Raw genomic sequence first — 12,500 nt, forward strand, 5'->3', positions numbered from 1 at the left:
TGTCAATTTCAGGCAGTTCACATGTATCTGAGCTCAGAGCACAAATAAATCCAAGATGCATGAAGTGACTCTTATAACAGAGTTTTTAAGACATTAAGACATGATTTTCTGTAAAGCTGCTTCAAAACGATCTGTGCTGTGAAAAGTACTATACAAATAAAAATGAAATGAAAATAGAGGGCGGGGTGATGGTGATCAGTGGATGTAGAGCAGTTCTGATGTTAATCACACAGGAAGTAAGTTAAGAAGTCTCACACACACACACACACACACACACACACACACCGCCAGACTAACACAAACCCTTCATGCTACAGTCAAGTCAAGCAGGTAAGATGTTTTACTGTCTGTCTGTATCAACCATCCCTTCACAGTCTGTTAGCTGAAAGTGTGGATTCAATGTGAGCTGTTGAAATGTTTGCACTAATGCAGTGATTGAATGCAGTTTCTGCAGCTCCAGAGAAAGAAAACACATTTGAGTAGAAGATACTGGAGTCAGCACACTGCAGAACCCTCTGTAGATCCTCCAAACACCCGTTCAGTTATCATTAGAGAAACGATCTGACAGCAGGATCTCCAGAGGGTTCTGCAGGTGTGACGTCTGAGGAACCACAAACGCTACCTCAAGTATCTTTTCATTTTTACAGTGTGGATTAAAATGTTAAAAATTAAGACAAGATTGTATATAAATATATAGTAGAGACCGGGGCTAGTTGTCTCATGGGGAAGTTGTCACAAGGGTTAAATCTCAGGAACAATAAGATATCAAGTCAAATCATTTTTATTTGTATATTGCTTTACAGAAAATAATGCTGTAATGTCTTAAAGTCCTCACTGTGCAGTTTAAGTGAATAACATGATTTAAAATCATGTCTTTAAAATTATTGTCTTTAGGAGTTATTCTCACATAGTTTTGTATATTGGTTTCAAACATCTAGTTCAAAACACTCTTAAATCTGAATCAATTTTGTGAATTTTACCCTACAAAAAATGTATTAAAGCTGTTGTGTAAAAAAGTGAGTATAATCCAAACACACTGACATCCATTCAGACAAGATTCAACTATAGTATGAAGGCAGATTTTTATGTGTTCTTAAGACAAAGATTTTTTTCATGAAAGCATGTTGTCACATGTTTTAACAGTCATAAATTTATCACATTTATTAATTGCAATATTTGTTGACCTAAACAAGGTTTAGGTATGTGTGTATATATATATATATATATATAAAACACATCATACATTTTTTTATTATATATATATATATATATATATATATATATATATATATATATATATATATATATATATATATATATCATTTTTTATTTTTTATTATTTTTTATTTTTTGTATGATGCGTTTTCCAATTTTGTTGTTTCATGCCCTTTTGTCCCCCGTCATTTCCCAATGTTTACATGAAACCCACGTCACTGGTTTAATGGCAGGTTCCATTGTGACAACTTACCCCATAGAGTGTGAAGCTCATCATTTTCCAGGACAATAATGGTGAAAATGTTCAATAGATCTTTTTCTTTTTTTTTTTTTTTTTGTAGCCAAGACTTGAAGGTATGTATCAGAAATTAACTTTCAGAAATAAATTCATCCTGAGAAATATTCACATATATACAGTACATATGCACACATTTCATGACATTCAGTCTTCAGCCTAAACATAACATGAAAATAATCCTAAATCTGCATTCACTGATGGCCTGTAAATAGTTTTTGATAACTGTAATATTGGTAAACTCTTTAATCTGTTATGACTATTATCAGCTGGTCATTGTTTGTGACATCCACTTTTAAAACTTAAGTACATTTAATAGCAGTTACTGTGATTTCACAAAAGCTCCTTTACTTTTACTCAAGTATGTTGACTGAAAGCTTTATACAGCACCGCTTAATTTTGACAAAATATGTGTTTTCTGTGTTTTGCCTTTGCGAGTGAGCGACTCATGTTTGAAACACTCATCATCTCTGCAGTTCTGTTTAATAGTTTCGGCTGCACAAAACGTTTTATCTTACAAACTGAGTGAGCATCTGTGTGATGTGTTTGTGTTGCTGTTTTCTGCATTGTGTGTCTGTGCATCCTCATAGTGTGAATAGCTTTATGCACCTCTATTTTTATATTTAATGTGTTTTTATGGTCCTATGACTGAAATGTCAGTGTGGTATGGCCAGATGTAAATGTGTGAAGCGCCTCAATTCCTCTGACCTCTATTGTGTATTTACAGTTCCACATTAGTAACATAGTTCATCATCAAATCAACAGAGAAGACAGTACTCACAACTGCTTAAAAATATCTTGCTAAGATGCTCAATGGCAAGTTTATGCTAATCTTTTGTATTATGCTGGAATAGTCTTGATTATTTGTACAGTTTCAAAGCAGCTTTACAGAAAATCATGCTGTATTCTCTGTCATCAAATAAAAGTCCCCAGTGAACAGCTTCATTGAAAAACGTTTTTGGAAATCATGCCTTAATGTTTTTGTCTAATAAGTGTCACAAATGTAATAGTGGGGGGTCTCATGGGCGCCATGTGAGGGTCGGACGTGTGAACAGCGAGCTCTGCGCACTTTGCTAGTTTTAATAATGTTTGTGTCATAAACCGGTGAGATTCGACACACCCTGATCCTTCATGGTTTTGGAAAGACAATATGTCAAAGAATTCAAAATTCTCGTGCTCTGGAGATATTAAAAGACACTTACGTGCTCGGGCTGATTCCCCTCAGCGGCAGGCCGGAAGCTCCGGACTCAATTCAGATGGTGAGCTGAAAGAAATCCGGTGTGAATTGATGATGAAGGTCATGCTGACTTGGAGGATCTTGCTGTAATACGTCGATCGATCACTTCCATGGAGACGAAATTCACTGGGATGGCTACAAGAGTGTCGGATGTCGAGAAATGGATTGATTATCTGGAGTCATCGGAGAGGGAATTAGCTGCTAATCTGCTAGCGACCAAGGTGGATTTGGAATGCATCTGGCAAAAATCGGAGGATCTGGAGAATCGTAATCGACGAAACAAAGTCGGAATTGTTGGAGTTCCTGAGCATGAGGAAGGCCGAGATATGGTGAAATTCCTGGACGACCTCTTTCCGAGTCTGCTCGACATAACAGGCCATAAGTTGGAAATCGAGTGAGCTCACAGAGTTCTGGCTCAGAGATCCGCTGAGGGAGGCAGGCCCCAATCAATTCTGGCCAACCGATAAAGATCTTGTGATACACGAGGCGAGGAGTAAAGGAAAGATTTCCACAGCATTTTCTTGTTCCCAGATTTTGTGAATTCGACAAGAGAGAAACGTGATCGATTCAAGGAATGCAAGAAACTCTTACATCAATGGAAGATTGCTTTTGCACTGATGTTCCTGGCCAAGTTGAGAATAGATGCTATGGATGGCTGTAAAATATTTACATGCCCACAGCAAGCATTGTCCTTCATAAAAACATTGGAGTGAGTAAACCATTTGGTGATATTCATGTTGCTGCCTAGTGGGCCTGACTCACTGAACATTCACTTGACTGTCCGAGGAAAATGGGTGCTTTTTTCATTTCTTTTTGTGTTGGTTCTGCCTAGCGGTTGGAGTTTGTTTTGTGTAGCAGCATTCCCTCGGGACAGTTGTGGATGAATCTGCACATTCTTGGTGCTTATGCATCCTGTTGGCTGGAGTTTGTTTTGTGGAATATTTCTTTTAGGACACTGCAGTGATTAGGGCATGTGTTGCATTCGTGTAACGACCGAATGGACCGGCTCACTGAACATTAATTTGACTGCCTGAGGAACATGTGTGTGTGTGTGTGTGTGTGTGTGTGCTGGTTCTGCTAGCGGCTGGAGTTTGTTTTGTGGAGGAACACACCTTCGGGGCAATCTGCACGATTTTTATGTTTATTCCACCTATTGGCTGGAGTTTGTTTAATAGATTAATTTCTGTTGTGTAATTCTCTCTCTCTCAAAATCTGTATAGAATTACTGGACTTGAGAAATCCAATGGCAAAGTTGTCACGGGGACTCTTGTAGGCGTACATGGACTGTTTGAGTTTAGAGGGATGGACGTCGATTGGCGCTGTCGTGTGCAGGGATAATGCACAAGTTTTTCTTTTTTCTGTTTGTTTGGTTCTGGGGGAACTCGATATTGCCCTAATGTTGGAATGTGGTCTTTATAATTTTATTTTTGACACACAATCTAATTTTTGTCAAAATGTCAAATGTTAATATGAGTGGATTGTCTCTCTCCACATGGAATGTGAATGGGTTGGGGCACCCCATAAAAAGAAGGAAAGTTATTTCATTTCTTAAACGTAAGAAATATGATATATTGTTTCTTCAAGAAACACATCTCTCCCTGCAGGAAGCTGAAAAATATGGGAAGATATGGGGTGGACATGTTTTCTTTAGTGATGGCTCAAGTAAGAGCAGGGGAGTCATTACACTGATAAGTAAACATCTACAATTAAAATTTTTTAAACAGACTAAAGATAAATCAGGAAGAGTAATTATTGTTTTAGCTGAAATTCAAGGGCAAAGGTTGATTTTGGCTAATATTTATGCACCTAACATTGATGATCAGGGCTTTTTTATAGATCTTGAAGGGATGCTGCAAGCCACTGGCACCCCTCATGATATAATATTGGGAGGAGACTTTAATCTTTTGATGGACTCAGTGCTTGATCATAGTGAAGCAAAAGTGTGTAAGCCCCCTAGAGCAACATAGACACTTCACAGGATGTGTAAAAATCTTACAGATATTTGGAGACTTTTGAACCTATCTGGTAGGGACTATACATTTTTTCATCAGTCGATAAAATTTATTCTAGAATAGATGATGTTGTTTGAAAGTATATCTTTTTTTTATGTTTATTTATTATGTTCTAATTGTTGGTGACCACAGTAGTGTGTTTGTGTTGGGTGGGGGATGTGGGGGAATGTTCAGGGGGAGGGGTTTAATGTATATCATTGATTCCGTATTTTATGTTATGTTGGTATGATTTATGTATGGAATCAATAATAACTGTTAATAACCAAAAAAAAAAAAAAAAAAAAAATGTAATAGTGACATCAGATAAATGCAAAAGGCCTGTGAGAAATTAAATCTGAATTCAGGAGATTATGAAATTAATTTGACAAATTTGTGTGAAATTCAATGAACTTTAGTTTGGAGTGATTATAGTGGCTTCAATGGGTTTGGTTCTAGTCATGTTTAAATAAGGAGTTCTAGTTGTGTTACTGTTGTGTGTAAAAAAAATATAATTTTTTAATCCGCCATTTTGAACTCACTTTTATTTATTTATTTTTTTTGTATTGCAATATAAAACAAAATGTACCAGGAGGGTTACAAAAAAATAAAAAATAAAGACAAAGCACCTATATTATCTTATAAGTAGCACACCATAAAAGAGTATTATTATCTATCACATTTTAAAGAGTTCTTTAAGGAATTTAAATATAGTTCAACATCTTTCTGGAAAATAAAAAAGCAGCCACTTTCTTTGACAGTTTACATTTATGAATATACAATTTTGCCAAAAAAATAATAAGTTTAAATTTACATAAAGAGGGTCTAATTTCAAAGATTCACCAAAAATACCAATTTTTGGATAATACACTATCTTGGGGATAAATTCCTTTATACAAAATTTGAAAAGTCCATCCAAAACACTGCAGTAAACACAATTCCAAAAGAGGTGGTCAACTGTTTCTTCAAAGAGATGGCAAAAGGAACAATTGGATGAAAAACTGTCATTAAGCTTTGCTAGTCGTTAATTTACTGGGTAACAGTTATGACTGATCAGCAGGACATCCTTATACTGTTGTATGCAATTCAATCCTGTGCAACCATTTCAAATGACATCATCACAGGTCTGCTCAATCACTTACAGATCAGACAACTAACTAAATAACAGTTAGTCAATTAAGTCAAAGTCAGTCCCTTTTTCGACATAAACAGCACTTTTACAACTTCCTGATTGGCTGTAATGACTGATAGCTGATCTATATTTAGATAAGGATGTGCTGCTGATCTGGAGTCTGAGTGAGGCCGGCAGTGTTGCTTCTGTCAGTGCATTTTACATTTCTTGAAATTGTGCATGTGTTCTTATGCCTTAACTGACAACTGAATGGTTTTCTAAGTTGTATTTTCCATGTTTTGAACTTGTTGCAAATTCTGGATTTGTTGAAATTGTGAATGACTTGTGATATTCTTGGAAGCATCAGTATTCACTGGTTGAAAATGACAAACCAGTCAGTAATGTTTTGCATTAAATGTCATCATTCTCCAACAAAAGTGTGTTAATTATTAATTATTCTAAATTAAAAACCAAGTATTTTTTGTAAAAAAAAAAAAAGAATTTTATATATATATATATATATATATATATATATATATATATATATATATATATATATATATATAAAATGTATATGATTATTAATATATATTACAAATTAATTAATTTACTCTGTATTACAAATGTATGATGAAGATTGCAAGTGTGTAATAATATACAGTCAGACTTCTGAACTTTCATTTTAAACTCCATTTGGACATTATTATCATAGAGACATAAGACATGAACTGCTCAATAATGATTCTGACGGGTTTTTAGAGCTGAAGCAAATCTAAATCAAAATGAAGCACCTGTGACCCAATGAGAACTATCTGAGCACACACGAGATCAGAATGAGACATCACATGTAGCATCCACACACATTCAAAATAAAAGATTCTTTTGATTAGCAATTATTGAAAATAATTCAATAAATTGAATCTGAAATGAGAGAGATAGAAATGTTATTAGTGTCCAGCACCACTATTACTAATGTATGCTATAATGTTTAGTGTGTGTGTTTCAGTTGTCCTGTTACAGGCACGAATGATCCCTCAAATCAGAGGTGTACTGTTACTTTACTAACAGATCACACTAACCATTTTCACCTGAAAAAATCCCATATTGAAAGAGGGACTCTGTCGGGATACGCTTCACTTAAGTTTAATGGTACAACACCCAAATATTTAGCAGTGTGTAAATTCTAAATTAGTTCTAGTCTAAATTGTAAATTATGCATGGCTGGTGCAACTCGTTTCACCCATTATACCCTAGCAACCGCATAGCAACATGCTAAGAATGACTCATAGCAACACTAGCATTGTGGCAGTGAGTTTTGCACAGGTAAACAACACCACTCATATTTTCTTCAGAAGATGTAAAATTGACGTTTGAATTGGTATTCTGGTGTTTGTGTAATTTTGTGTTGAGTGTTTTACGCTCTCAGCTGTCGTTATGAAACAGGAAACGGCAGGAGATGACAGGAAACCAAAGAGAACTTCATATGCTAAAATTAGTTTCTGTGGATATGTGCACCATCAGCAGCAGCTGAAGCAAAAACCACATGGATATGATGGAGTTATTAAGCATTAAATATATAAGATCAGTAATGTCACATAGAAGTTCATGGGTTCTATCATATCATTTCATATTTTCTACGAGGTCCATTTAGAATGTTTGTTGAGGTTTCTTGCAACAAAAACAGTGAATTTAGTATTTTATGACTATTTTCTACCCTCTCTCGACCCTTAGATTAAATAGTATCATGAATAGCAGAGAGTCAGAGGCAGGACCCAAATGCAGAATAAAAACCAAGGGAATTTATTCAAGCAAAAATTAACAAAAAGCACACAGTCAAGGCTGGAAACCCACTGAAGCTGAGCTGGGGGCAGACAAACTGTGTCCAGGACCAACCGGAACTGGCTTACAAGAAACTGGACCAACTTAAGACCGACATGAATCATGAAACAAGACGAACTGGCACTGGACAGCACACACGAGGAGACTAAAATAGGAAGAGAAATCAAACAGGTTAACAAGCAGGGCAGGTGTGACTAATGAACTAATCATAAGCAAACAAGGAGGCGGGGTATGACATAAGACTGAGAGACGCATGGCAACACAGAAACAAAGCCATGTGCTCTCACAAGACACAAACACCTGAATGGCACGAGCGCATATTGCCAAGACAACAGGCAACATGCGCTCATGCCAGCCGACAGATAAGACGAGAGAATGCACGGCAATGCTAACAAAGCAATGCCATGCATTCTCACACTAGACAAAGCGAGGCAAACACCACGCAATGCATGCAACAGGCGACAAAACAAGACAGGACACCTGTGCGAGAGTTCGGCCACACACAAACCCGACACCTCAGACTGAAGTGGCCGAACCTCAGCACAACGTGAAGACAGCTCGTGACCCGGTCACGCAGCACAATGCAAGCGCAACGCAAAGCACATCCGTGGTCGCGAGAGACAGACATAAACGATTGACGTGAGTGCATGCTGCCAAGATGACATAAGCGCAATGCACTCACGCCAATAACAGACAGAACATGGAGCATGTGTGTCCAGATCCCGACACCAACCAAAACCGAATCAGAGAGGGAAGTCAGGATCCAGACACCATGCTCCGAACATGAAACATGAGACCAACCGAGGAGTGCACGGCAGGGAATTCACAACTGAAGACGTGCGTTCACACAAAGACAGAAAACAAAACACAAGATGATGATGTCACGATCCTGCCATACAAAAAGCCAGACCGACAGAGTGACAGGACCGTGACAAAATAGGACATTTTTTTTTTTTTTTTTGGTGCTGTGTCTTTAAGTGTTCTATGTAAATGCTTTCTTGACATTTTAAATGGGTAACAGTGTTTTGCTGTGTTCACACACAAGCTGCGGGTTTACTGGCAGGTTCAGTACAGTTTTCAACTGCTGTATCATCCAATAACAGCATTGTTGTGCAGCTGCATCATTTTGTGACAGATTCATAAAATGATCTGTGGTTTTTGCAGTTTAGTTTCAATAAATGCTCTTTTTGGACTGAAGAGGAAGTTTTGAATTCTGAAAGTTCACAGCACAGTGAAAACTTTTATCTGTAAAGATCAAGGAATATTTTATTCCTCCAGATATGATCTCTTTAAAGTGATAATGAGGAAGGAAACAAGAAATTTTGGAGTGATTTGCGTCAGGTGTTTTGTTGGTAAAATTGAGGGGATTGACATTCATTTCAAGAGGACATTAATACTCTCTGATTCACTCGTCTTGTTACTGAAGTCTATAACAGAATTAAAACTGAACATAAGAAACTTCACTAAGAACAATTTATCTCATGTTGAATAAATTGTGTGGCTATAGTAAAGGAATATTCTGGGTTCAATACAAGTGAATCTCAATCGACAGCATTTGTGGCATAATACTGATTACCACAAAATATTAATTTCGACTCGTCCCTCCTTTTCTTTAAATGTGTGTTCCAGTCAGACACTTACAATGGAAGTCAATGGGGTCAATCTGTAAACATTAAAATACTCACTGTTTCAAAAGTATAGACACAACACATAAACAATATGTGTGTTAACATGATTTTACTGTCATAAAATCACTTACTGACCGCATCTGTGTAAGTCAAGTAATTTTTTTTTGTGTAGCTCCTTTCACTACACACATCGTTTCAAAACAGCTTTACAGAAACTGGAACTGTAAAATCTATAAAGTCATTATTGTGTAATTGTAAATTGTGTATAAAAATAACTAATTAAATAATTTTTGTATTTATAACCCCAGTGAGCAAGCTGAAGGCGACTGTGGCAAGGAACACAAAACTCCATAAGATGTTGATTAATGGAGAAAAATAACCTTGAGAGAAACCAGACTCACTGTGGGGGCCAGTTCCCCTCGGACTAACATCATGAATATAATGACAATATTAGTTATTTATGTGCAGTGCAAGTCATGGTTTAAATTATTAAACTAAGTAAGTGTTAAGGGTCAGTGTTTAAACAGATTTAGTATGAACTGTAAGATTAATGACTAATGTCTTTGAAGTTCATCCTGGATTAACTGCAGAAGTTCACATTGATGCATTGTCTTTGTTAGTTGGCTGATGAAGGCTTTTGTTGGCAATTAATTGATAGTCTGTGTATTCCATTATAAGAGTGTAGTCCATCAATAGACAAAGGTGATGCAGGCAGAGATCAATGAGGAGCATCACAGTTCAACCTGCAGGTCATTTCGGTGAGGTTCGGTGAGGTCTATCTTAAGTCTAAGGTTGAGGCAGTGGCATATGAAGTATCCAATGTCTTACAGTTGGAGTTGGCATCAGTTCATCCTCTGAAGTCAAAAGACTGAATTGATATCTGGCTCGCACTGGTGTAGTTTGTCGTCATCACTTAAAGACACATAGCAGTGGAGTCCAACACCAAGCAGGAACAGAGCTGGATCTGGCAGGCAATATTTCTGAGGTGGAAGAATGCTGTTCTACAAACATTGGAAATGTGATTTACAAAGGACAGATTGGTATCAAATATAACACCTAAGTTCTTCACTGTAGAAGACGATGTAACAGTACATCCATCGAGAGTCAAATTATATTTTAGCGGCTTGTTTTTAGAGGTTTTTGGTCCAATAATTAGTACTTCTGTTTTGTCAGAATTGAGTAGAAGGAAATTTCCGGCCATCCAATCTTTGATTTCATTGATACACTGCTAATTTGGAAAATTGTGAAATTTCATCGGATTTAGAAGAAATATAAAGTTGGGTATCGTCGGCATAACAGTGGAAACTTATTCCATGATTCCTGATAATATCTTCCAGGGGAAGCATATATAAGGAGAAAAGCAGAGGTCCTAAAACTGATCCCTGTGGCACTCCATATTTAACTTTTGTTCCCTATCTGTCACTCACTCGACGTTGTGTCAATGTAGTGACACTAGGGGTCACTCTTGGGAGCCCAAAACACCCCTGCTTTTTTTAAAAAAGGTCAATGAGAATTGGCGAGTGGAATTTGCATGCCACTCCCCCGGACATATGGGTATAAAAGGAGCTGGTATGCAACCAAAAACGACTAAAAACACAGCTTTTCCATGAGCACTTAACCAGTCATTAAAATAAATAAATAAATAAAAAATTTCCTGTTGCACTTTATTCTGTTTTGAATACTATTCTGATGCTAGTGAAATTTTGTGATACAGCACTTTTTCATACCATTGTCTCCTTATGTGAGTGGCTCGTAGTGACTTGAGGCGCTGCTGACTCCAGAGGAGGAGACTGCGGGCGAGTTGAGACATGCAGTGGGAGCATAGACTGCCTTAGCGGTTGATGTACGCTACCATCGCTGTGTTGTCCATCCGGACCAACACGTGCTTGCTCTGGATCAATGGCCGAAACCTCCGCAGGGCGAGCAGAACTGCCAACAACTCTAGGCAGTTGATGTGCCATCGCAGTTGTGAGCCAGTCCAGGAGCCGGTGGCTGTGTGCCCATTGCATACGGTGCCCCAGCCCATCTTGGAGTCGTCTGTTGTAACCACGACGTGCCTGGAGATCTGCTCTAGGGGAACCCCTGCCCATGGAAATGCAAGGTCGGTCCAAGGGCTAAAGAGGCAGCGACAGATCGGCGTGATGGCCACGCGATGTGTCCCGTTGCGCCATGCCCATCTTGGAACTCGAGTCTGAAGCCAGTGCTGAAGCGGTCTCATATGCATCAACCCAAGCCGCCGCTGAGGATACCATATGCCCCAGGAGCCTCTGAAAAAGTTTCAGTGGAACCGCTGAACTCCATCTGAACGCCTTCAGACAGTTCAGCACTGACTGTGCACGCTCGTTTGTGAGGCGCACTGTCATCGAGACTGAGTCCAACTCCAAACCGAAAAAAGAGATGCTCTGAACCGGGGAGAGTTTGCTCTTTTCCCAGTTGACCCAAAGCCCCAGTCGGCTGAGGTGCCGGAGCACGAGGTCTCTATGTGTGCACAGCAACTCTCGAGAGTGAGCTAGGATTAGCCAGTCATTGAGATAGTTGAGGATGCGGGTGCCCACTTCCCTTAGCGGGGCAAGGGCTGCCTCTGCGAACTTCATGAATATGCGAGGGGACAAGGACAGGCCGAAGGGGAGGACCTTGTACTGGTATGCCTGGCCTTTGAAGGCAAACCGCAGGAAGGGTCTGTGTCGAGGTAAGACCAAGACGTGGAAGTACGTATCCTTCAGGTCTACCTCCGCGAACCAATCTTGATGCCGGACGCTCGCTAGAATGCGTTTTTGCATCAGCATCTTGAACGGGGGTCTGTACAAAGCCTGTCTGTAAAGAGTCTGTTTTAGTGCCTGTCTGTAGCTACAGACACTATTCTTCCATGCACCGCAAAATACCTCTAATTTTGTATTCTTCCACTTGTGCTCCATTTTCTGAGCTGCTCTCTTGAGAGCATGAGTGTGATCATTGTACCATGGTGTGGTGCTTTTTTCTTTAATTTTCTTTAATCGAAGGGGGGCGACACTATCAAGAGTGCTAGAGAAGACTGTATTTATATTTTCTGTTATTACATCAAGTTCTTCTAGACATTTTGGCTTACTGAGTATTTGAGATAATTCTGGAAGATTATTAGTGAAACTATCTTTAGTGGTCGAAAGAATAGTTCTACCTGAACAATAGCGTGGTTTTGATTGATTAACAT

At 38.4% G+C, this 12,500-nt stretch overlaps 1 protein-coding gene across 1 annotated transcript in view; it reads left to right on the forward strand.

Annotated features, from left to right (window-relative positions):
* Nucleotides 1-239: 239 nt before the first annotated feature.
* The window catches only part of LOC127418096 (cytokine-dependent hematopoietic cell linker), a 51,677-nt gene continuing 39,416 nt past the window's right edge, over nt 240-12,500 (forward strand). The window contains exon 1 of the mRNA XM_051658481.1: nt 240-330. The gene's annotated coding sequence lies outside the window, so the exon portion shown is untranslated. The remainder of the gene's footprint in view (nt 331-12,500) is intronic.

This window comes from Myxocyprinus asiaticus, chromosome 27 (assembly GCF_019703515.2).
Source record: "Myxocyprinus asiaticus isolate MX2 ecotype Aquarium Trade chromosome 27, UBuf_Myxa_2, whole genome shotgun sequence".
NCBI classification, from domain to species: Eukaryota; Metazoa; Chordata; class Actinopteri; order Cypriniformes; family Catostomidae; genus Myxocyprinus; species Myxocyprinus asiaticus.